The sequence below is a fragment of the Scyliorhinus torazame genome, chromosome 13 (genome assembly GCF_047496885.1).
Source record: "Scyliorhinus torazame isolate Kashiwa2021f chromosome 13, sScyTor2.1, whole genome shotgun sequence".
NCBI classification, from domain to species: domain Eukaryota; kingdom Metazoa; phylum Chordata; class Chondrichthyes; order Carcharhiniformes; family Scyliorhinidae; genus Scyliorhinus; species Scyliorhinus torazame.
The window spans coordinates 120,810,021-120,837,483 of record NC_092719.1 but is presented as its reverse complement, the minus strand read 5'-3'; positions in this window follow the sequence as shown (position 1 = coordinate 120,837,483).

Below are 27,463 nucleotides of genomic sequence, written 5' to 3'. Positions count from 1 at the left end.
CTGGCTGCGCCTGCTACACAGGAGGACAGGAGAAAGAGTGGCAGAGCTATAGTGATAGGGGACTCAATGGTAAGGGGAATAGATAAGCATTTCTGCAGCTGCAAACTTGACTCCAGGATGGTATGCTGCCCCCTGGTGCAAGGATCAAGGATGTCTCAGCGCAGCTGCAGGGCATTCTGGAGGGGGAAGGTGAACAGCCAGTACAAGATATGCACCAACGATATAGGTAAAGGATGGGATGACGTCCTACAAGCTGAATTTAGGGAGTTAGGAGTTAAACTAACCTCAAAATTAGTAATCTCAGGACTGTGATGTGTTACTCAGAGTAGGAACGGCAGGACAGCTAAAATGAATATGTGGCTTGTGGGCTGGTGCAAGAGGGAGGGATTCAAATTCCTGGGACATTGGAACCAGTTTTGGGGGAGGTGGGGCCAGTACAAAGCGGACAGTCTGCACCTGGGCAGGACCGGAACAAATGTCCTGGGGGGGGGGGGGGGGGGTTTACTAGTACTGTTGGGGAAGGTTTAAACTAATATGGGAACTGATGCAGGAAGTCAGAGGGAAGTAAGGTGAGGACAGAAAAAGCACTAAAGGGAAAAGTGGAAGGCGGAGAAATGAAAGACAAAAATCAAAAAAGGCCACATTACATCATAATTCTAAAAGGGCAATAAATGTCAAAAAAACAAGCCTGAAGGCTCTGTGTCTCAATTTGAGAAGCATTTGTCACAAGGTTAATGAATTAACTGTGCTGACAATCATTAACGGGTATGATATAATTGGGATCACGGAGACCTGGCTCCAGGGTGACCAAGGATGGGAACTCAACATCCAGGGGTATTCAATATTCAGGAAAGATAGAAGGAAAGGAAAAGGAGGGAGGTAGCGTCGCTGATTAAAGAGGAGATTAATGCAATAGTAATGATGGACATTAGCCTGGACGATGTGGAATCTGTATGGGTGGAGCTGCGGAACACTAAAGGACAAAAAACATTAGTGGGAGTTGTGTACTGACCACCAAACAGTAGTTGTGAGGTTGGGGATGGCATCAAACAGGAAATTAGAGATGCGTGTAGTAAAGGTACAGCAGTTATTATGGGTGACTTCAATCTGCATATTGATTGGGCCAATCAAACTGGTAGCAAAGCCATGGAGGAGGATTTCCTGGAATGCATAAGGGATGGTTTTCTCGACCAATATGTCGAGGAGCCAATTAGAGAGCAGGGCATCCTAGACTGGGTATTATGCAATGAGAGCGAATTAATTAGCAATGCTGTGGTGCGAGCTCCTTAGGGAAGAGTGACCATAATATGGTAGAATTCTTCTTTAAGATGGAAAATGACACAGTTAAGTCTGAGACTATGGTCCTGAACGTAAAGAAAGCTAACTTTAATGGTATGAGATGTGCATTGGTTAGGATAAGCTGGCAAAGGATACTTAAGGGGTTGACAGTGGATAGGCAACGGCAGACCTTTAAAGAATACATGGATGAACTTCAACAATTGTACATCCCTGTCTGGTGCAAGAGTAAGACTGGGAAGGTGGCTCAACCACGGCTAACAAGAAAATCAGGGATAGTGCTAAATCCAATGAGGAGGCATATAGATTGGCCAGAAAAAGCAGCAAGCCTGAGGACTGGGAGAAATTTAAAATTCAGCAGAGGAGGACAAAGGGTTTAATTCAGAATGGGAAAATAGAATACGAGAGTAAGCTTCAGAAAACATAAGAACTGACTGCAAAAGCTTCTATAGATGTATGAAGAGAAAAAGACTGGTGAAGGCAAATGTAGGTCCTTTACAGTTAGAATCAGGTGAATTCATAATGGGCAACAAAGGGATGGCAGACCAGTTGAACAAATACTTTGGATTTGTCTTCACGAAGGACATAAATAACCTCCTGGAAATACTAGGGGACAAAGGGTCTAGCATGAATGAGGAACTAAGGAAATCTTTATTAGTCAGGAAATTGTATTGGGAAAATTGATGGGATTAAAACCCCAAGGCCTGATTCTCTGCATCCCAGAGTAATTAAGGAAGTGGCCCTAGAAATGGTGGACGCATTGGTGATAATTTTTCAGGATTCTATAGACTCTGGAAGAGCTCCAATGGATTGGAGGGTAGCTAATGTCACTCCGTTTTTTTAAAAAGGAGGGAGAGAGAAAATGGGGAATTATAGACCAGTTAGCCTGGCATCGGTGGTGGGGAAAATGCTGGAGTCAATTATTTAGGATGAAATAACTGAGTATTTGGAGGAAAGTGGGGACAGGATTGGTCATGCTTGACAAATCGTCTGGAATATTTTGAGGATGTGGCCAGTAGAGTGGACAAGGGTGAACCAGTGGATGTTGTGTATCTGGATTTTCAAAAGGCTTTTGACAAGGTCCCACACAAGAGATTAGTGAGCAAATTAAAGCTCATGGTATTGGGGGTAGTGTTTGACATGGATAGAGAACTGGGGCGAAATTCTCCCCCAACGGCGGGATGCCCGCCGACTGGCGCCAAAGCCGGCGCCAATCAGACGGGCATCGCGCCGGCCCAAAGGTGCGGAAGTCTCCGCATCTTTGGCGGCCTAGCCCCAACATTGAGTGGCTAGGCCGACGCCGGAGGGATTTCCGCCCCGCCAGCTGGCGGAAATGGCGTTTGTTGCCCCGCCAGCTGGCGCGGAAATGCGGCGCATGCGCGGGAGCGTCGGCGGCCGCTGTCAGTTTCCCAGTGCATGCGCGGGAGCGTCAGCGGCCGCTGTCAGTTTCCCGCGCATGCGCAGTGGGGAGAGTCTCTTCCGCCTCCGCCATGGTGGAGGCCGTAGCGGAGGCGGAAGGGAAAGAGTGCCCCCCACGGCACAGGCTCGCCCGCGGATCGGTGGGCCCCAATCACGGGCTAGGCCACCGTGGGGGCACCCCCCGGGGTCAGATCGCCCCGCGCCCCCCCCCCCCAGGACCCCGGAGCCCGCCCACGCCGCCTGGTCCTGCCGGTAAATACCAGGTTTGATTTACGTCGGCGGGACAGGCAATTCCTGGGCGGGACTTCGGCCCATCCGGGCCGGAGAATCCAGCGGGGGGTCCCGCCAACCGGCGCGGCCGGATTCCCGCTCCCGCCCAATCTCCGGGAGCGGAGACTTCGGCGGGGGCGGGATTCACGGCGGCCAACGGCCATTCTCCGACCCGGCGGGGGGTCGGAGAATGACGCCCCTGGTTGGCAGACAGGAAGCAGAGAGTGGGAAAAACGGGTCCTTTTCAGAGTGGCAGGCAGTGACTAGTGGGGTACCGCACGGTTCAGTGCTGGGACCCCAGCTGTTCACAATATACATTAATGATTTGGACGAAGGAATTGCAATATCTCCAGATTTGGAGATGACACTAAGCTGGGTGGCAGTGTGTGCTGTGAGGAAGAGGCAAAGAGGCTGCAGGGTGACTTAGACAGACTGGCTGAGTGGGCAAATACTTGGCAAATGCAATATAATGGGGGTAAATGGGAGGTTATCCACTTTGGTGGCAAAAACAGGAAGGCCGATTATTATCTGAATGATGGCAGTTTAGGAAAAGGGGAAGTGCAACGAGACCTGGTGTCATGGTAGAACAGTCGCTGAAGGTTGGCATGCAGGTATAGACGGCTGTGAAGAACGGTAATGGTATGCTGGCCTTCATAGTGAGAGGATTTGTGTATAGGAGTAGGGATGTCTTGCTGCAGTTATACAGGACTTTGGTGAGGCCACACCTTGGGGATTGTGTGCAGTTTTATCTCCTAGTTTGAGGAAGGACACTCTTGCTACTGAGGGTGTTCAGCTAAGGTTCACCAGACTAATTCCCGGGACGGCAGGACTGGCATATGAAGAAAGACAGGATCGACTGGGCTTGTACTCACTGGAGTTTAGAAGAATGAGAGGAGATCTCATAGAAACATATAAAATCCTGATGGGACTGGGCAGGTTAGATACAAGAAGAATGTTCCCGTGTTGGAGACATCTAGAACTAGGTGTAGTGATCTTTACATGAGTATGTACATAAGGGGTTAATGGGAAATTTAAGGGGCAGCACTTGCGGGTATAAAAGCCAGACGCAAGCGGCTCTCTGCCTCTCTGGGTGATTAGACTGTGACGAGAGCAGGAGTATAGATCTAGCTCAGGGCTACTAGTGTGGTCAGACACAGCGCCTGTATATAAACGTTGTAACCTTTCTACTGGTATTGATCTTAAAGTAAGAACTCATGCAGTTGTTAAATTCTGTTACTCAATAAACCTTTCAATACCTCTGGACGACTTCGAGCCTTCTTCATCAAGGTGGAGAAAGCCTCTGCCGCAACCGGTTTGGGTAACGCATGTTACATACGGTAGTGCTAGCAAACACACTACAGTAAGGTAACAAAAGATAGGGGTCACAGCCTAAGAATAAGGGGAAAACCATTCAGGACTGTGATGAGGAAGAACCCCTCCTCTCAGAGAGTTGTAAGCTTGTGGCATTCTCTACCACAGAAAGTTGTTGGGACCAGGTCATTCGATATATTCAAGAAGGAATTGGATGTGGTCCTTACGGCTAAAAGGATCAAGGGGTATGGAGAGAAAGCAGGAGCGGGATACTGAATTTGCATGATCAGCCATGATCATATTGAATGGTGGTGCAGACTCGGAGGGCCGAATGGCCTGCTCCTGCACCTATTTTCTATGTTCAGACCAAGTAGTGTTGGTGAAGGGGTCGATTCAAAGACCGGCGTGGCGGTGGGGATATTTGGCGGATTTGAGCTTTTGCTGAAGGATGAGTGAAGTTACCGATGAATAATAATAAAGGGGAGGTCCCGCCCTCCTCAATGGTTTGGGAAACTCTAAAGGCAGTAGTGCGGTGGGGGGGGGGGAATGATCTGATACAAGGCACAGATGGATAGGGAAGTAAGGGAGGAACACCAACGGAACTGTGGAGGTGAATGGGAAATATGCAGAGAAGCCCACCCTGGAGTTATTGATCAGCAGGAAGGAGCTTCAAATGAAGTTTGATTCACTACCAACTAGGAAAGCAATATGTCAGTTAAGACAGGCTAGAGGGGAGGTGTATAAATATGGTGATAAGGCTCGTCAGATTTTGGTGAGCCAGCTTAGGCGTCAGGCGGCCTCGAGGGAGATTATACAGGTCTAGGATGAAATGGGGAGGTTCATCACCGGAACAAGTGAATAAGGTGTTCAAGGAGTTTTAAGGAATTCACATAGATCAGAGCCTCTGGGCGATGAGTGGAACATGCAAAAGTTCTTCAAGGAATTTCAATTTCCAATGCTAGATGAAGATAAGGTCTAACTGGAGGGGCCCATTGAGGTGGAGGAATTACAGACTGCAGACAGGGAAGGCAATAGGGCTAAATGGATTCCTGGTGGAGTTCTACAAGAAATTTATGGATAAGCTGGCTCCACTGCTGGTAATGATGTTTAAAGATGCAGTGAAAAGGGGGGTGCTCCCAGAGATGACAGGGGAAGCTTCAATTTTGCTATTGTTGAAGAAAGATAAAGATCTGATGGAGTGTGGGTCATTGAATCATAGAATTTACAGTGCAGAAGAAGGCCATTCGGCCCATCATGTATGCATTGGCCCTTGGAAAGAGCACCGTACTTAAGCCCACACCTCCACCCTATCCCCGTAACCCAGTAGCACCACCTAAACTTTTTGGACACTAAGGAGCAATTTAGCATGGCCAATCCACCTGACCTGCACATCTTTGGACAGTGTGAGGAAACCGGAGCGCCCGGAGGAAACCCACACAGACACGGGGAGAAAGTGCAAACTCCACACAGACAGTGACCCGCGGCCAGAATTGAACCTGGGACCCTGGAGCAGTGCTGACCACTGTGCCACCGTGCCGCCCATATCTGCCGATATCATTATTAAGTGTAGACGTTAAAATATTGACAAAAGTATTGGATCTTAGTTTAGACAAATACCTGCCGCGGATAGTGGGGGAAGATCAGACAAGATTTGGAAAGGGGAGACGCTTAGCTTTGAATGTACAACGCCTGTTAAACATGGTTTTGAGGGGAAGGAGCAGGAGGTAATACTGGCATTAGATGCAGAGAAGGCGTTCTATAGAGTATTTGTTTGCGGTGTTGGAACAGTTTGTAATTGGGCCTAAATTTGTAGCATGGATCAAATCATTGTACACAGATCCGAGGGCGAGTGTGCAGATGAAGCAAGTGAGCTCGGAGTACTTTCGCCTGCAGAGGGGAACATGACAAGGGTGCCCCATGTCCCCTCTACTGTTTTCTTTAGCAATAGAGCCCCTGGCCCTTGCGTTGAGGAGCTCGAATAAATGGAAGGGGGTAATGAGGGGGGTGGAACACAGGGAGTCATTATAGGCCAACAATTTACTTCTATATATATATATATCTGACCCGACACCTATGAGTGGAGACATTAAGGGGCTACTAAAAAGGTTCGGAGGCTTCTCGGGCTATTGTTAAATTTTGAAAAAATTTCAATCTCAACAGCGAGGGAATGACAAACATGGGAGAGATGCCGTTTCTGGCAGCAACCAACCACGTTAGATCCTTGGGGTGCAGTTGGCTCAAGACTGGTCTCAGATACATAAATTACATTTTACAAGCCTGACAGCACGGGTTAAGGAAGCTTTACAAAGATGGGATCGTCTGCCCCTATCGCTTGCGGGCCGAGTGCAAGTGGTAAAAATGAACATTCGACCATGGTTTTTGTTTTTATTTCAGTGTCTCTCGGTCTTTTTATCGAAAGAGTTTTTTGCAAGATGGAACGATTGAGCTCTTTGTCTATATGGGCTGGGAATGTCCCTAAGATTCATAAATCGTTGCTTCAGAGGGGGTGACAATTGAGCGCTTGAGCCCTGCCGAATCTTATACACTATTACTGGACGGTGAATGCCGAGAAGGTTCAGTGCTGGGATAGGGAACTGGATATGGTGTGGGTGCGGATGGAGGAAAGGGCAGATGAGGGGTCGGGGCTATGAATGTTGGCTATAGCGCCACTCCAGTTAGTGCCGTAGAAATACTCGAAGAGCCTGGTTGTGGTGGCAACACTGAAGATATGGAAACATTTTAAATTAGGGACAAGCTCAAAACTGATGCCAGTCCAAGAAAACCATCTGTTGGAACGGGCAAAAATAGATACTGGGTTACAAGACCGGGAGGAAAAAGGTGTGATCACATTGAAAGACTTCTTCCTGGAAGGACATTTTGCAACATTTGAAGAATTGAGGGAGAAATACGAGCTCCTGAGGAGGGAGGCCTTTAGACATATGCAGGTACGTGCTTTCGCAAAGAAGATCTTCCCTACCTTCCCATTGTTACCCCCCCTTCTTTGCTGGGAGAGGTGTTGATAGTGTTGGGATGAGATGGGGGAGTTACCTTGGTCATTTATGGAAAAATTATGGAAGCAGGATCAGAATCCCTGAATGGGGTGAAGACCAAATGGGAGGAGGAATTGGGGGAGACGTTGAAGGAAGAGCAGTAGTGTGAAATTTTACAGGAGTTAAATGCATCGACCTTGTGTGCGAGGTCTAATACGATTGAAGGCAGTTCACAGAACACATTTGACAAAGTCGAGAATGAGGCACCTGTTCGAAGAGGTTGAGGACATTTGTGAAAGATATGGGAGAGGGCCGGCCAATCATGTGCACATGTTTTGGTCATGCCTAAAATTGAGGAGGTTCTGGCACACCTTCTTTAGCACCATCTCGACAATGTTACAGTTGGACCCAGTCCCCTGGGGGGCATATTTGGGGTATCTGACTTGCCGGAGCTCCAGACAGGAGCGGGGTAAATTTCTCAGCCTTTGCCTTGCTGGTGGCAAGGAGGTGGATTCTATTGGGTTGGAAGTCAGTGGTTCCACCCTGTGCTTCAATATGACTGGGAGACCTAATGGAGTTTTTGAGCCTAGAGAAGGTTAGATTTAGCTTAAGAGGGAATGAGGAAGGTTTCACAAGAGATGGTGTCCGTTCATATCTCACTTTAAGGAATTAGCCTCAGTCAGTTGCTAAAAGGGGGTTAGTTAGTTGATTAATTGTTTTCAGATTGAGGGGGGGATTGTTAAACATGTGTAAATGATGTTAAACAATTTGAAAAAGCTAATAAAAATATTTATTTAACAAAATTAAGAAAATATTTTCCATCTAACACCGTAAAAAAACATATTTCACAAGTACGAATCCAATTCTAGACTCAACCCCCACAAAGAAAAACAACCAAGACAACAACCCAAAACCAATCGCGAACACCCCCCTCCCCATCATCTGACAGTGACCAGCTTCCTGCAATAGGAAATGAACGGTTGCCACCTCGAATAGAACCCTTCTGCCCACCCCCTCATGCTATACTTGACCTTTACTAAGTGCAAGAACGTCACAAGGTCACTCAACCATGACGAAGCACTGGGCGGAACTGGAGTACTCCACTCAAGCAGAACTTGCCTTTGGGCTATCAGCCAGGCAAAGGCCAGAGCATTCGCTCTGCACAATGGTCAGCACCATTTGTGAATTCTCAGATACTGAAGCAGTCCATGGGGCGGTGGCACCGTGATTAGCACTGCTGCCTCACAGCGCCAGGGACCTGGGTTTAAATCCGGTCTCAGGTGACTGTTTGTGTGGAGTTCTCCCCGTGTCTGCGTGGGTTTCCTCCGGGTGCTCCAGTTCCCTCCCACATTCCAAGGATGTGCAGGTTAGGTGGATTGGCCATGCTAAATTGCCCCGCAGTGTCCAAAGATGTGCAGGTTAGATGGTGTTATGGCGATAGGGCAGGGGAGGGGTCTAGGTAGGGTGTTCTTTCTGAGGGTCGGTGCAGACTCGATGGGCCGAAGGACCTCCTTCTGCACTGTAGAAATTTCATGTCTAAATGCAGCAAGACCTGGACAATATCCAGGCTGACAAGTGGCAAGTAACATTTGTGCCACACAAATGGCAGGCAATGACCATCTCTAATAAGAAGGATTGAATCTTCACCCCTTGAAATTCAATGTCATTACCATCGCTGAATTCCTCATTGTCAACATCCTGGGGGTTACCATTGATCAGAAACTGAACTGGACTAACCATATAAATACTGTGGCTATCAGAATAGATCAGCGGCTGGGAATTCTGCAGTGGGTAGCTCACCTCCTGACTCCCCAAAGCCTGTCCACCATCTACAAGGCACAAATCAGGAGTGTGATGGAATACGTTTGACTTACCTGGATGAGTGCAGCTCCAACAACACTCAAGAAGCTCAATGCCATCCAGGACAAAGCAGCCCGCTTGATTGGCACCCCCTCCACCACCTTCAGCACTCACTCCCGACACCACCGACGTATAATGGCAGCAGTGTGTACGAGATACATGATTCACTGCAGCATCTTTCCAAGGCTCCCTTGGAAAGCCACAACCAAACCCACAACCTCTACCACTTAGAAGGACAAGGGCAGAAAATGCACAGGGCACACCATCAAGGGTGACACAGTGGCACAATGGTTAGCACGGATGCCTCACAGCACCAGGCACCCGGGTTCCATTCCGGCCTTGGGTGACTGTCTGTGTGGAGTTTGCACGTTCTCCCAGTGTCTGCGTGCGTTTCTCCGGGTGCTCTGGTTTCCTCCCACAGTCCAAAGACGTGAGGGTTAGGTGGAGTTATGAAGTTGCGGGAGAGTGGGCCCAGGTAAAGTGCGTTTCCAAAGTGTCAGTGCAGACTCAATGGACCGAATGGCTTCCTTCTGCACTGTAGGAATTTTATGGTTCTATGAAATGAGCTCCGGGGGCAGGGAATCTTTTGAGGGGATAGTCTTCTGGACCGAACGTGGTCTACATGTTTGCGCTGGAGACGACCCTGGGCTTGCACCTGGTAAGAGAAAGGGCCCGTTTGGCGAAAGATTACACCAGGAACCCACTGGGCACCACCAGCAAAATTCCGAACGAACACTGGGTCACCGGGCGCAAACTGCCAAATCGGCCGATGCCGAGATAATCCCTGTCCCTGCCGTTCTTGTGTGCGGCGTACATTTGCGCCAATGTCCGGGAAAACCATACTTAGGCGGGTGCGAAGTCTCCGGCCCATTAGGAGTTCTGCGGGAGCTACCCCAGTCACCTCATGGGGGGTGGTCCTATACGTAAACAAACAGCGAGCCAGTCTCGTGTCCATTGATCCGGAAGACTGCTTCTTTAGGCCCCGTTTGAATGTCTGCACTGCGCGCTCTGCCAACTTATTTGAAGCCGGGTGGTAAGGGGCAGTGCGGATATGGCGTATGCTGTTCATCTTCGTGAACCTCGCAAACTCCTCACTCGTGAATGGAGTGCCATTATCCGTGACCAGCACCTCGGGAAGGCCATGCGTACTAAACGACAAACGCATCTTTCCAATTGTTGCGCGGGACGTTGTCCCCTGCATCTAATGCACCTCTAGCCATTTAGACTGGGCGTCAATTAATAGAAGGAACATGGATCCTTGTAAAGGGCCTGTGAAATCTGCATGCAAGCATGCCCAAGGCTGCCCTGGCCATTCCCAGTGATGTAGGGGCGCGGCCGGCGGAAGCTTCTGATGCTCCTGGCGAATGGAGCAGTTTTGGGCCACCTTCTCAATGTCGGTGTCGAGGCCTGGCCACCAGACATAACTCCGGGCCACCATTTTCATTTTGGTCACTCCTGGATGCCCATTGTGCAAGTCTGTTAGTATCAGCTCCTGGCCTTTTTCCGGGACAATCACACGCGTCCCCCACAAGAGGATGCCATCTTCCACGCTGAATTCTGACAGCTTGGAGGAAAATGCCCGCAACTCGCCTGGGAGCTGTCTATGCTGCCCACCATACAGGACTATGTGCCGAACCTTTGACAGGACTGGCTCCGTCTGGGTCCACTCACGGATCTGTGATGCCGTGACAGGCAAGGTGTCCATAAAATTTAGGGTTGCAACCACCTCACCGGTCGTGGGGGTCGACATGGGGCCGGTCGATAAAGGCAATCGGCTCAGTGCGTCGGCATTTGCTATCTGCGTACCTGGTTTGTACTCCAGAGAATACTCATATGCAGCAAGCAACAAAGCCCAGCGCTGGATCCGTGCGGAAGCAATGGGCGGTATTGGCTTATCCTCTCTGAAAAGTCCCAGCAGAGGCTTATGATCAGTCACGATAGTGAAATGGCGACCATACACGTACTGGTGGAAGCGTTTCACCGCAAAAACCACTGCCAGGCCCTCCTTCTCGATCTGCGTGTACTTTTTCTCCGCTGCAGTCAATGTGCGGGAGGCAAAAGCTATCGGTCGCTCGGCCCCGTTCGCCATCTTGTGGGACAGGACGGCCCCAATACCATACGGGGATGCATCACATGTGACGAGCAAAGGCTTTCCAGGATCATAGTGGGTTAGTAACCCAGACGGCGACAATTGTTGCTTTACCCGCCGGAAAGCGGTTTCTTGCGGCTGACCCCAAAGCCAGGTGTGATTTTTCTTTAGCAGAAGGTGCAAAGGGGCCAGCGTAGTTGCCAGATTGGGGAGGAACTTCCTGTAATAGTTTACGAGACCGAGAAAAGAACGAAGATGCGAAGTGTCAGTCGGGTCGGGGGCATGTTGAATCGCACGCACCTTCTCTGCGACGGGGTGCAAACCTTCGCGGTCCACCCGATAACCTAGGTAGACTACTTCCTTTGCCTGAAATACGCACTTTGTGCGACGTAAACGGACTCCTGCCTCCGAAAGGCGTCGAAGGACAGCCTCCAGATTTTCCAAATGTTCCTGCTCCGACGTCCCTGTAATCAAAACGTCATCTAAGTAGACAGCAACACGTGGTAAACCTCTCAAAATGCCCTCCATGAAACGTTGAAAAATTGCGCAGGCAGAGGATACTCCAAAGGGCAACCGTGTATATTCATACAGGCCCGGTGTGTATTAATCGTTACATATGGTCGGGAGGCAGGGTCCAGCTCCAACTGCAGGTAGGCGTGACTCATATCTAATTTTGTGAACGAGAGTCCACCTGCAAGCTTCGCGTAGAGATCCTCTCTGCGAGGCATTGGATATCGGTCGAGTCGTGAAGAAGTTTATAGTTGCCACACAAGCGAACTGTGGCATCTGGCTTCATTACAGATACAATTGGTGCTGCCCAGTCAACAAAACGGACGGGCCTGATAATACCCAAACTCTCCAAACGAGTGAGCTCCCCTTCTACTTTCTCGAGCAAGGCGTAAGGCACCGGGCGTGCCCGGAAATAGCGCAGCGTGGCTCCTGGTTCGACTTGGATACGGGCTGCGGCCCCTTTTATTTTTCCCAAACCAGGCTGGAATACATCTGGGTATCGTCCTAGCACCTCAGTCTACCCTTCAGAAACTGTTTGGAGGATATGCTGCCATTGCAACCGCAAATGGCGCAACCAGTCCCGACCCAACAGGCTGGGCCCATGGCCGCGCACCACGATAAGTGGGAAACGCCCCTCCTGGCGTCCATAAACAACAGGGGTCATTGTAGTTCCTGCAATGTCCAGTGGTTCCCCCGTGTAGGTGGCCAACCTGGCCTGTGAGTCGGTTAATGTAAGGGTCTGTATACCCTGCTTGATGCGGTCGAATGTCCTCTGGGCGATCACGGAAACCGCTGCGCCAGTGTCCAACTCCATCTCAAGCGGGTGGCCATTGACCCGTACTGTCACCTTAATGGGGGCCACACGGGGAGCTGCCACACAATGCAACTGCAGGCAGTCGTCCTCCGTCTCCACGTCCTCAGGAGTAGCCGCCGCAGGTTCATCCACATGGAAGGTACGGCCCCTGGGCTGGTCCCAGTTACGGCCCCTGGGCTGGTCCCAGTTTCGGTCGGAACGACGGCCGCCCCCAGGACCGCCGTCCGCGACGGGGTTGGCGCCTACAAGTCTGACACGGACATGGCTCCTCATCCATTGGTTCTGGAGAAGGCTCCCTTCGGGGAGGAATGTCCGACGGCCACTGGCGTCGGTCCGGACGTTGCCTCGCCCAAGGTACCGCAGGAGTGCGGGGGGACGTTTTCGGACGGAAGGGGTTGCGCCCCAAGGCATGCACTTCCAATCCCTGTAGCTCCTGCACTCCTCGTTCTGCGCTCTCTCGGGACAATACTATTTGAATGGCCTGTTGAAAAGTCAATGTTGGCTCCGCTAACAACTTTCTCTGGGTGGCCGCATTGTTAATACTACAAACCAAACGGTCGCGTAACATTTCTGACAAGGTCTCACCATAGTCACAGAACTCCGCAATCCTGCGTAGCCTGGATAGAAAATTGGCAAGGGATTCTCCAGGGGTCCTCTCAGCGGTATTAAACAGGTAACGCTGGACTATCGTGGACGGGGTTGGGTTAAAATGTTGCCCCACTATATTCACATGTTCATCAAACGTTTTGGTGTCCGATGCAGCTGGGTACGTAAGGCTCCTAATCACCCCAAACATATGCGGGCCGCAGGCGGTGAGCAATATGACCACCTGGCGCTCGTTTTTGGTAATATTGTTTGCCCGGAAATAGTAACGCATCCGTTGTGTGTACTGGTTCCAGCTTTCCAGCGCAGCATCAAAAACATCCAAACGTCCGTACAGAGGCATGGTATCATAGAAAACAACTTCCAACCTGTATCCAACAAAAATCCAGGGAGGTGGCTTCAGCAGTGTAGACAGCTATTCACTTCAACCTTCGTCGCCAGTTTTGTGAGGGCCACGAAGAATCCAGCATGAGTTTTAAGGAAACAAAGTAATAACATTTATTTACAATAACATATATATAACAGAAGCAGCAACTTCCCTTGCTGCACACTCCTTCCTGCTGGTTCCTAAACTGGCCAGCTTTATTTATACGAGGAGTTTGCTAATGGTTTCTCTGCCCCCCTCATTGGGGAAGCTCATACTCCCACAGGATTGTGGGATTGTCATTAGTCCCCAGTCAATGGTAAGTTGGCAGGTTATAACACTGGGTCAAAAGTCTGGTACTGGTTCCTAACAGTACTTTAGCTATACCTACACCACAAAGTTCAAGAAGGCAGCTCACCACCACAGGACAACTGTGGATGGGCAATAATGCAGGACAACTAGGGATGGGCAATAAATGCTGGCCAAGACAGTGACACCCACATCCCACAAAATAATACATTTTTTAGAATAAAAAAGGTCTCAGAGTGTTATCCAGAACACAGTCTTTTAAATATGAGGTTCAAAAAATGTCTGGGGCATATCCTCAGCCTGGACTAGAAGTCTGGGGAGCACAGATTCAGAAATGGGTACAATTTTAAACTTGCTGTCTGAGTTCCCCTTGAAATCAGGAACAGTCTAATGGTGCCACCTGCTGGTAAACAAAGCATTAACAGGCTGAGTATGAAAAAAACGAAACAGAACTTGCATTTATTTAGCATGACCTTCCAAAGCTGATTAAATACTTTTGGAGTATCGTCACTGCTGTAATGTCGGAACTATAGCAGCTAATTGCTGCACAGCAAGATCCCAGAAACTGGTAAGATTGGAGAAACCGGGGCTGTTGTGTCAAAGTCAATATTTTCCCACTTCTGTAGTAGAAAGATTCAACACACTCGTTAAGACAGAATAACAACGTTTTATTTTCGAAACAATTGCATGCAGTAATGGCTGAAACTTGAAGTCAGAGAGTATTCAACAAAACTGCTGAGTCTTTCACATTTTCCGCGCTTTCGCACAGAATTAGCTCAATATTTAGACATCATCATTATCAAGATTGTGTGACAACAGTATAGTCAGGAGTTTGATCGGAAATACAAACGGAAGCATAGACCAGACCATGTTTGGTCAGATCACTCATACCATTATTTAGTCCTTGGAGGGAACATTGAAAGGTCGGAATAGACTTGTTTCTTCCTAAGCTTATCTTGTTTTAATTCCTACGGCCCTGGGTTATGACGAGTTAGTTTTATCAGGAGTTGCCGAGGTCCGGTGTTTTGGAATGGCGCGACCTTCGCTGATCTTTTCAGACTTCAAGTTATGCAGAGTTGGCCTATGGCCATACTAGTCTGAAAATAGTTAAGGCAGCATTCTTTACCTGGGCCTGGGGAGCTGGAATGAGTAGTTTCAGTCTTTCTTACATTGTATCACACCTTTTGACCAGTCTTCCCATTGACCAGTTTTCCCATCATGCCATTACTTAATTCGTACCATATCCCAGTTGTCCTTGGAGAAGAGAAGATTCAAAGGAGATTCGAGGAGGTGCTCAAAGGCACGAGCAATCTGGACAGGGCAGAAAGGGTGAAAACTTGACATCTTTCTTTTTTAAATATTTGTTCCACATCAACATACTGCCAATCTAGGCAATCCTCTTCATGCTACTCCACTCCGCAGATCTCAATCCTTGCCTCACTTCGTGTTTGGGGGTAAATATCAAACGTCCCAGAGGATTTACACGAGAACAGAAGCAAAATTCTGCAGATGCTGGAAATCAAAATCAAAACATTCTCTCAAAGCCTGTTCTGAGGAAACACCATGTTCAACTCAAAACGTTAACTCTGTTTTGCTCCCTCCACAGATGCTGCGAATTTCCTGCACTTTTCTATTTTTATTTCTATCTGTAAATGTTCCTCCACACTCACCAGTGGCAGAGCACTTAATATCACTAAACAATTATAATTTAGCCCAGGCCGTTTCAAAAACACACTTGTACCAAAATTAGTCATTCCACTAACATAAACTTACTCTATTTTAGAAGAAATCTGTTTGTTTCCTTCCACCCTTAAAAATTAAAAACACATTGCGGTTCTAGTCCAATATCTTAGCCACTATTGGGATCTGACCAGGGATTCGTAACACATGGCTATGTTGGCCATTCCCACGGTTGTGGAGTGGTCTCTTAGTTTTGCACAGGACTGACATTGACCCACTTGCTCTGCAATTTGAGCATCTAATCCTGGCCACCAAAAGTAACTGTGTTCAAAATCCTTCATCCTCACCACACCAGGAGGTCCCTCATGCAGTTGATCAAGGATTTTATTAAGCAAGCACGGAGGAATAATCACTCGGATTCGCCACAATAAAACTCCATTCTATCATAATCTTTCATCAGTGTCACAAGTAGGCTTACATTAACACTGCAATCAAGTTACTGTGAAAATCTCCTAGTCGTCACAGTCCTGCGCCTGTTCGGGTACACAGAGGGAGAATTCAGAATGTCCAATTCACCTAACAAGCACATCTTTCGGGACTTGTGGGAGGAAACCGGAGCACCCGGAAGAAACCCACGCAGACACGGGGAGAACGTGCAGTCTCCGCACAGACAGTGACCCAATCCGGGAATCGAACCTGGGACCCTGGAACTGTGAAACAACAGTGCTAACCACTGTGCTACCGTGCCGCCCTGGACTCTCAACTCAAGTCTTCTTGTGATGTAGGGCTTGAGGTCTGGATTTTTACCATGTATTTCAGTCATTGTTCCTTTTTGGACCACGTCCATAGCCTTCTCCATCCCTGGATTGTTTATTTTATATGTGTACTTGAGGAGAATTCACAGGTACATTATTCACGTGTGAGAAATATAGGAGGCAGGATTCTCCGTCACCTGACGCCGGAATCGGGAAACGCGATTGGGCGGAGAATCGGTTTTGACACCGAAATTGTGGTAGACGCCGGTTTCACGCCAAAACGCAATTCTCCGGTGCCTCAACAGCAGCATCAATACGGTCCAGAACGTGTGTACGGTAAACACCATTTGCATATCATTAGCGGGCCTCCGCGACTCTCCACCTCCACTGGGGCGAATTCCCCACGGCGAGGTTCACTTGTGCTTTTAAAATTCATGAAGCAGGCGCTGTGGCTGCTGAGGGAGAGGGAGGGGGTACGGAAAGTGTACAACATCACCAGAGCTTGCTGACAGGTGTGCCGTTGGCCAGGGGGGCTTCAGCCAGGGCCTGTTTTGTTACCTGTAAGGCAGATAATCTGTGCTACTCAACTCAGTTACAGTAGACGCTCTGGAAGAAGGCTCAAAGTCGTCCAGAAGTTTTACAGAAGGTTTATTGAGCAACACAACTTAAATAACTGCGTGAGTTCGTACTTTAAGAACTGTACTAGTAGAAAGGTTACAACTTTTCTATACACTCCAACTAGGCCTGACCACACTAGCAGCCCTGAGCTAAATCTCTGCCTCTGTTTTCCTCACGGTCTAATCCACCCAACATCCCAGAGGGCTGCTTGCTCCCCCTTTTTATACACGCCAGTGCTCCCCCTAGTGGTCTTTCCATTACCCATCAGCCCCTTCTATACATACCCAAGTATCTACAAGGCCGAGAGGAAGTAGCGGGGGGGGGTGGGGGGGGGGGGGGGGTGACAAAGGTGGGCTGTGGGGTTGGGGTGGACCGGCACGCAACACCATTGCCACAGCCGGCAAGGCAGCCATGCAGCTGCACACGCTGCTGACTGCCCACTGTGAATGTAAGGACACAGATCATATAGGTGTCTCCCCAGGGCCCCCCCCCCCCCCACAACACCCCGGGTGCCCCTTGGTCCTGGTCCCAGCCGACCCATCAGCGGGATGGGTGTACTCCAGCGTAACCAATGCCACCTTGTTGGCTGGGATGAATATGTGTGGGGCGTGTAATGTGTACATGCGGCTGCAGCTGGTCAGGCTCCCAAGTGTCAATCACAGACCCGGCGAATCCCGCACCGTTTCTCATTAGAATCAATTGTGTTCCACGTCCCTCCACAGTCGCTGAATCAGTCCAAGTTTGGAGCCAGTTTTACCGTCGTGGCAGTCCATGAATTCTGCCCTGGCGTCAACATTTAGTCTCAGGAATGGAGCATCCCGCTGATGATGTTTACAAAATATTCTTCCGAATGCTGTTTGATTTATAACGGCTATCTTGACAAAGCATCAGCGTTCGCACGGTGCTCCGATTTGCGAGATTTAATATTCTAGGTGTGAGATGATAGTATGAAACACCATCTCTGTAACCTACCAGCTGCTGAAGAAGGAAAAGCTTTATACGGCCCAAAGATTGTCGTCAAGGTTCGGCGATCCGTCAAGCAACGAATATGATGTCCATAAAGGTAATGATGAAACCTTCTTCCTCCAAATCTAATGCTCAAGCTTCTTTTTACAGTTTAGCCTAATTTGTTTCTGTGCCAGTGAGAATTTGTGATGCAAATGTTATCAGGCGTTCCTCTACTAAAGGCAGAATGTGTGAGGTAACCGCACCAACCCCATAGAGTGAAGCATCACATACAAGTTGCAACTTCATCTCGGGATTATAATAAACCAACAACAGGGCAGCACCGTTGCGCAGTGGTTAGCATTGCTGCCTCACGGCGATGAGGACCCGGGTTCGAATCCAGGCTCTGGGTCACCGTCCGTGTGGAGTTTGCACATTCTCCCCCTGTCTGCATGGGTCTCACCCCCACAACCCAAAGATGTGCAGGTTAGTTGGATTGGCCACGCTAAATTGTCCCTTAATTTGAAAAGAAAGAATTGGATACTCTAAATTAATTTTAAAAAAATAATGAACCAACAGCTCTGATATCTTTAAGTCTTCTTTTACCTTTTTATCCGCACTTTCACATTCTTCTGTCCCGCACATAACAAAGTGCGTAAAAGCTTCAGTTGCGTTGCTAAATTTGGGATGAATGTATTGTAATAATTGATGAATCCCAGAAACAACCTCAGCTGTGTCACATTTTGAGGACGTGTTGCTCTAAGATCCTGGATGGAATTCTCTGATAATGGGGCTATGTCCCCATGCCCGCAAGAAAATGGGTGCAAATCACTCTGGATTTTTTTCTAGAAAGTCCAGAGTGATTCTCCGTTTTGAAGGGGGCTAGCAAGGCCCCGGAGTAGTCCACGCAGCTCTGGCTGCTGATACGAGGCCCTTCATTTGCGGCCGCGAGTCCGCGCTGTAGCCATCTGGGATGGCCACTTCCCGATTACAAAATGGACACTTTGCAAAGATTGCAGGGGAAATGGACGATACTAAGAAAGCAAGCAGGTGCAGGGTTTGTCTGTTGATTGGAGCCGTAGCTCCCAGACAAAACCGATACTGCAAATCATTTCCATACTAATGAGTCATCCCCAGGGACAAAAAGATAACATTTAAGTAAACAATATCAAGACAGATACCCCGGCGCCAGAGGAGACCAGAACAAAGCAGGCCATCGGCCACCTAGGACACGCCCAGCAATTAGGGCACCCACCCCTCTATTGGAGGAAATCGATAGGAGCAATTGGGAAACGGCCCAATTAATTGGGGCCAAGTTCAAGGCCCGCCCAAAAGCGCACAAAGCCCCTTTTGGGTATAAGAAGAATCCCCCAAGAGAGAATCGCTCTCTTGCGGCCCCGGCTCTCACCAAGGAGAGACCTGCCCAACAGCAACATCACAACAAGTAAGTCCAAGCTCAATGCACGCTACGAGACAGATGCTCCTAGCTGTTATTCCGTACCAATTCGACCCCAGCAGCCTCAGAACCGAACAACGGCCATTGTTCCTCTGACTGAGTGGGCGCCCAAAGCTAAGTATAGGCTTTTAGCAGTAGTGATAGTTTAGTTTGTAGAATTTTATGCATGAGTATATTTGACTGTGTAAATAAATGAGCATTGAGTTTGAACTTACTAACTGGTGTATCGAGTCTTTGATCAATATTCGGTTTTGAACCTTGTGGCGGTATCAAGAGATACCTGGCAACTCTAGAGCAAACGTAATTAGAATTAAGGAAGGGGACCATATTGGCCGCCATCTTCAAAGCCAAATTAAGAAAAACACAATTAGCAACAGCGCCTGTGGCGGTGGCCCCGCGCAACATGGCGGACCTACACAGCGGGCTCACTGCCACAATATAGGCCCACCGTTGCCCCCAATCGTGAGCCTGCCCGTCCTGGAGGCCCCCCCCGGTGACAGATCCCCCCGCGACCCCCCCAACCAGGGCAGCCGTGGACTGTGTCCGCAGCCACCACGCCAAGTGCCCACCATGGGTGGAACCATGATTGAATCACGACGGTGGGAACTCGGCCAGTTGCTAGCAGAGAATTGCCACGGGAGCCTCTTCAAATGGCCCCCGACCCCTGGTGTCCGGAGAATTATGGAAGGCGTCGGACCCGATCGCGGGTCTGACACTCTATTCTCCACCCCCGCGCTGGGCGCGATTGCGATGCGGAGGCTCGGAGAATCCCGGCCCCTTTCTTTTCCGGCTCCATAAGTAAATAATCTTTATCAATGATGTGATCCAGGTTGTTTATGGATGTCTTGAAAAAGGCAAACATTTCCGTTTTAATACTGAGATTATGGTTTTGTAGATGTTCCAGTGTAGCTTCCAAGTTCTTCAACTGCTCTCGTTCACTTGCACCAGTGAGGAGGCTATCATCCAGATAACATTGCATCTCATTTAACCCACTCAAAATCTGATCCATGGACCTATGAAAAAGAACAGGATCAGATGTCATCCCAAATGGTTCTGTTCTAGCTTTGAGACATTTCAGCACACTGTTAGGCATAATGTATTTGGGGTTGGACTTCTCCTGCCATTGATCCCAATGAGTCTTCAAATAGTTTTTAATACTTTTCCAATAGCTGTTGTAGGTCACTCTTTTAATCTGTCAGTTGATTTACCACTCCTCAGTTGATTTAGATTTTTCTTCCTGCCATGTTTTACCAAATAAAGCAGGAAAATCTCCATGGACGAAGTGGAGAGACAACTCCGCTGTTTGTCCATTTACTTCTTCTTTTACCATGATGTAGCCTTTTAATGGTACAGCCTCTTCTGTGTACATCCTTAGGATCACATTTGATGGTTTTAACGGTAGATGCTTCAACTTTTGACTAAAATTTGTTTCAGGTATTAATGATACAGTTCCACCCGTATCCACTTCCATTTTGACTTGGTTACCAACAAGTTTTGGGAATACCAGAAACTTTGTTGATCGCCCTGTACTGACAAGACGTCACGTTTTAGCTTTTGAAGTTGTTCGGGTACATCGTCTCCTGAGGGATCTTGAACTATGTCTGTTAGCTTATCATAGTGGCATAGTGGTATTGTTGCTGGACGAGTAATCCAAATACGCAGAGTCATGCTCTGGAGACCTGGGTTCGAATCCCACCAATGCAGATGGTGAAATCTGAATACAATAAAAATCTGGAATTATAATTCTAATGGTGACCATGAGTCGATTGTCATAAAACCCCATCTGGTTCACTAATGTCCTATAGGGAAATCTACCACCCTTACCTGGTCTGGCCAACATGCGACTCCAGACCCACAGCTATGTGGTTGACTCTTAAATAACCCCAGGGATGGCCAGTGACGTCCACATTCCATGAACTAAAAACAATCGACTTGACTAATGTGCTTGGTTGTGTTTTATTTTCCTGCACATCTTGGGTGTTGGTGAGGTTTTGCCAAACCCAGCATGCTTTGGCAATTTTGCCAAGTTCTTGCACTTATTTTCTCTACTCCAGCATTCCCCCGCTGAGTGTTCCACTTGTTTACAGCGATGACACGGTTGTACCCTTGTAGTCATGTTTTTGGTGGTCTCCGTCTAATGGATCTTCACTCCAGCTCCTATCTGCTAGTTGCTAGCTCCATCAACGTGACAATTTCAACAATTTGAGAGTTAAGTCACTTACAATAGCTTAATTGGAGAGTCCACATACCAGCCTATCATGAAGAGTGTTGTCTCGTGTTGCACCAAATTCACGGTATTTTTCTAACTTTCTTAAGGTCGCCACAAATTGTAAGATGCTTTCACCTTCTTCCCAACCTTTCTGCAATTAGGCAAGGTTGTGGTGAGAAATGCCCCTCTAGAATCCTCAGTAATTTGTTGTCGGTTTTCTCTCCCAGCTTGCTGGATAAACAGTTTTTTCACTGTAACTTTATTGCAGTGTTAATGTAAGCCTACTTGTGACAATCAAGATTATTCTTATTACTATGATTTATTGTTGTACAAATGTGACCCCAACTGCCCTTATACTCTGATGGTGCTGCCTCACCTCCCCACCCCTCCACCCCCTTCTCCGCTCCCCTTAACCTCCACCGCCCTCCATCGCGCCTTCTCCACCACAGTGCCCGCTCAGTGATCCCCTCGATGCTCCGCCATTACGATTGATGTGTCCGCAGGATGCATATCAGCAGTGGAGGCAGCCTGCTGCTTACCACGTCTCCTGGCCTTTGATGCCAATGGTGGGTGTCCTCTGGGGGCCCTGGGGCCAGAGGGCCCTAGCCCACTTGCTGGCGGCACATGGCCTGCCATGCCATCATGTTCCGGATGCTGACTCCAAGCCACGCAGTTGTCAAGGGAGGGACTCAGGGGAGCTGGTGGCCGCCATCAGCAAACCATAGGGCAGCTCCAATGTGCCCTCCTCCCAACCAGTGCCCGTACGGCCCTGGGGGTCTCCTTGGGACAGAGGGGCAACTGGATTAAGCTCTTGGTCCCCCTGCATCAGCTGTCTTTGCCAGCCCTGGTGGCTCCCCAATGTCTGCACCATGGTGTTGATGGCCTCAGCGATGCCCCTCTGTGAGTGGGCCATGCTCTGCAGCGTCTCGTCAATGTCCAACTCCATCTGGGACACAGTCCTTGGTGACCGGGACAGCTCTGGAGCGCCTCAGCAATGCCCAGCTGAGACTGGGATATGCTCCGCAGCTTTCCGGCAAGGTCCATCTGAGACTGTGACAAGTCACCCAGCGACTGGGACTTGCTGCCGAGGCTCTCAGTCATGGCAGTTAGTGACTGAGCAATGCCTTGGACACCCCCACTCATGGTGCTGACATTGTTCTGCAGGCTCTCCACTGCGGGCACCACCCTATCAGTATTGACCTCGCTGCCACATATTGCTGGTGCCACCTCCAGCACCCGCAGCCTTTGGGATTCCTCCAATCAGCTGTGGACCTGCTGGAGTGTCGCTGGCATCCCCTCTGAATCTCTCGACCGCACCATATCGACTGCATCAGCTCCGGGTAAACCTGGTCCAGAGGCTCAGCATCTGACTGGGACCCAGCTGGGCCCTGTGCTCCAGCAGACCCCGGCTGCTGTCTCACCTGGGTGTTCCTGCCTCCACCTGGTGTGCTGCGACACAGTAGCAAGTGGTTAGCACTGATACTTCAGGGCGCCATGGTCCCAGGTTCGCTTCCCGACTTGGGTCACTGTCGGTGCGGAGTCTACACGTTCTCCCCGTGTCTGCGTGGGTTTCCTCCGGGTGCTCTGGTTTCCTCCCACAAGCCCCGAAAGACGTGCTGTTAGGTAATTGCGACATTCTGAATTCTCCCTCTGTTTGTACCCGAACAGGTGCCGGAATGTGGCGACTCGGGGATATTCACAGTAATGTCATTGCAGTGTTAATGTCAGCCTACTTGTGACACTAAATATTATTATTATTATTCAGCAACTGTGTGGTGCTCACCAGATTGTGCTCCAGAAGCCTATCCAACGAGGTCTGTCTCTGCGCTAGTGGAGGGTGGGAATGACACGATGATGGTGGCATCCTCAGAGCTCTCCTCCAAGATGTTCTCATGGGAAGCAGGAGGGAGGACCATCCCGGATGGGCCGGCACCATCGGATGGAGATTCTGTGGGAGAATGGACGTGTGGTCAGTGGGAGGGAAGGATCAACATGCTGGCATGAACAACGTATGTGCGACAGAACATCTGGGTGGGGGCCTCTGTGGCATAGGCCAATCTCAACGTCTGTGACCAATCTGTCCTCGGCCACTCCCATGACCTCCAGGCCCCGTTCCTCATGCGGGGTGAGGACCCCGCCACCCGTCTGGGCCCTCTCCAGTGTGTTGTGGGCCAACATCTCCTGCAGGGACTTAGACTGGGCATCGTAAGCCGCACAAATCATGCATCAAGGGAGGAAGAGGAGGAACCGTGGGTGGGTGGCGGGAGGAACAGGTGTGGGCACCATTGCTGGGCATGGGTGGGCTGGGGCACGGTATGGTGCTGGGCGGGGACGGTTCAAGGCAGGCCGGTGCCAACTTACCCAGGCAGCCTGGTGGAAATCATTCAGCTTTCGTACAGCACTGGAGCCGGTCCACACTCCCTGCGCTGACGGCTGCAGTCACTTCCTCCCAGGCGGCATTGGTTGCCCTGTGGCTGACTCTCCAAGCCCCTCAGGGGAACAGGGTATCCCATCTGGACTCCACTGCGTCCAGCAGTCCTGCCAGGTCGGCATCTCCGAATCGTGGGGCTGGTCTGCGCGGTGGCGTGGCTGTGTGGGGTTTGCTCCACGGGATCGGTTTAGGTGCTGATCCCCGTCGTTATCAGGGAGCTGCCGGGCACAGTCCTTGCAAATCAGCCGGCAGGATAGTCATTTGTAATATGAAGCCCTTCGGGCCACGTTAAGTGCACCAATTAATGTTACCTACTGGTGATGGCCTCACGGGGTTGGCTTTCAGGAAACACCCGTCATTTTCCACTCACTAACACACTTAGAACGAATTTAGTTAGGTCACACCCTGTGTCTCTAACCCCGTACTGTACCTGCCCGGGGAGAGTTTGATGGGGATAGTGTAGAGGGAGCTTTACTCTGTATCTAACCCCGTACTGTACCTGTCCTGGGAGTGTTTGATGGGGACAGTGTATAGGGAACTTTACTCTGTATCTAACCCCGTGCTGTACCTGTCCTGGGAGTGTTTGATGGGGACAGTGTAGAGGGAGCTTTACTCTGTATCTAACCCCATGCTGTACCTGTCCTGGGAGTGTTTGATGGGGACAGTGTAGAGGGAGCTTTACTCTGTATCTAACCCCATGCTGTACCTGTCCTGGGAGTGTTTGATGGGGACAGTGTAGAGGGAGCTTTACTCTGTATCTAACCCCGTGCTGTACCTGTCCTGGGAGTGTTTGATGGGGACAGTGTAGAGGGAGCTTTACTCTGTATCTAACCCCGTGCTGTACCTGTCCTGGGAGTGTTTGATGGGGACAGTGTAGAGGGAGCTTTACTCTGTATCTAACCCCGTGCTGTACCTGTCCTGGGAGTGTTTGATGGGGACAGTGTAGAGGGAGCTTTACTCTGTATCTAACCCCGTGCTGTACCTGTCCTGGGAGTGTTTGATGGGGACAGTGTAGAGGGAGCTTTACTCTGTATCTAACCCCATGCTGTACCTGTCCTGGGAGTGTTTGATGGGGACAGTGTAGAGGGAGCTTTACTCTGTATCTAACCCCGTGCTGTACCTGTCCTGGGAGTGTTTGATGGGGACAGTGTAGAGGGAGCTTTACTCTGTATCTAACCCCGTGCTGTACCTGTCCTGGGAGTGTTTGATGGGGACAGTGTAGAGGGAGCTTTACTCTGTATCTAACCCCGTGCTGTACCTGTCCTGGGAGTGTTTGATGGGGACAGTGTAGAGGGAGCTTTACTCTGTATCTAACCCCATGCTGTACCTGTCCTGGGAGTGTTTGATGGGGACAGTGTAGAGGGAGCTTTACTCTGTATCTAACCCCGTGCTGTACCTGTCCTGGGAGTGTTTGATGGGGACAGTGTAGAGGGAGCTTTACTCTGTATCTAACCCCGTGCTGTACCTGTCCTGGGAGTGTTTGATGGGGACAGTGTAGAGGGAGCTTTACTCTGTATCTAACCCCGTACTGTACCTGTCCTGGGAGTGTTTGATGGGAATAGTGTAGAGGGAGCTTTACTCTGTATCTAGCCCCATGCTGTACCTGTCCTGGGAATGTTTGATGGGGATAGTGTAGAGAGAGTTTTACTCTGTATCTAACCCCGTGCTGTACCTGTCCTGGAAATGTTTGATGGGGTAGTGTAGAGGGGGCTTTACTCTGTATCTATCCCCGTGCTGTATCTGTCCTGGGAATGTTTGATGGGAATAGTGTAGAGAGAGTTTTACTCTGTATCTAACCCCGTACTGTACCTGTCCTGGGAGTGTTTGATGGGGATAGTGTAGAGGGAGCTTTACTCTGTATCTAACCCCGTACTGTACCTGTCCTGGGAGTGTTTGATGGGGATAGTGTAGAGGGAGCTTTACTCTGTATCTAACCCCGTACTGTACCTGTCCTGGGAGTGTTTGATGGGGTCAGTGTAGAAACAGCTTTACTCTGTATCTAACCCCATGCTGCACCTGCCCTGGGAGTGTTCAGAAGTACACACACAAATTTTTATTCAGAAAGTGTACTTTATTGACAAAATCTGAAAAGAAATATTAAAACCAGTTGAAATATGGCAGTTCACATGATGCAATACTGACCAATTTAGCTGATTGCAGCATATGGCCTCCGGGGTGCCTTGTTGCACTTACAATGCAGACTACTTTTATATTCACATTGCATCAAACATTTCTTGACACATAAAGTCCAAGGGGTTTCACACAGGATCCAGACTTTATTATAGTGGCAGGGTTATAGGCCGTGGCCTCTCCCGCCAGAGCTTTTTCAGAGTTTCCCGAAGTTTCAGTGCAGCCTTTAGTGCGTAATCCTGGATTTTGGAATGTGACAGAGTTAGAGTATAGAATCCTGGGTTACAGGACTGCCCAGAATATACTTTGACAAAAAGCATTGTAATGTTTTTTAGACCTGCTTTGCAAGCACACACTCCAGAAGGAGATAGATGACAGTCTCCCCCCCCCCCCCCCCCCCCCCACTACAGTCACCCGAAGGACAGCATGCAGTGGCGCAGAGTCATTGGATGTACATGAAGGATCTGACGGGGCTGGAGGGCCCCTCTCACCACCAGCCAAGCTTTATCTTGATGCTTGTTTGGTAATGACTGCCAAATGATGTTAGCTGTCCTCTAGGGGGCAACCACCATCTCCTTTTTTTCCACAGGATCTTGAGGATTTTACATGTAGACCACAGCCATATCGACTTGTGGTCTAATTCAACAGGCAAGAGCAGCCATTGAGGTGGATGGGTTGATGTTACTGATGGTGAGATGGAAGTGGTGGAGCCAGTCTCACTTCACAACCCTGATCGGGTGTCTGGGGATTGGTGTACAGCTCCCCTGTCCACGCCAATCGGCTGGAAATATGTGCGCCACATCCTCTTTATTGCATGGTAAACATGAGTAAGAGTCACACCTTTTTGCTGTGCGTATTGATGAGTCTTAATGTGAAAATCTATACCCACCCGCAATAGAGAGCGTCATCCAATGAATTGGAGTTGGGTTGTCAAAATACCTTCTAGAGGAAACAGAGCTCATGACCAAATTAACAGTGAGGAGACTGACTTACCCAGCAAAATGCAGTGGCTTGAGGGTAGTTAAAGAATACAACTTCCATGTTAAAATCAATCCCAGTCTCACAACAGTGTGGTCTCCAGGCATTATTGATGGAGAAGTTATGGAATCATATCCATGTTGGCCAGGAATAGTAGTGTCATTTTATCTATTCACTTCCCAAGAGCTGAGTTGTTTGTTGTAACAAACTTTACTTTAGATTCCAACCTGTTAGCTCACACATGGAGGTCCATTATTGTGCATGTAAACCATCCAAATCCTCTACTTCATTCCCAGGTGTATTAATTCCAGGAGGGATGGAGCGAGAGGCCAAACTAGCTTATTTTAAACTGAAAATAAAGCAGCTGCTGTGACACACAAAACTGGCTTCCCTGCCCAGGACTATCGGGAACTCCCGGTCCAGGTC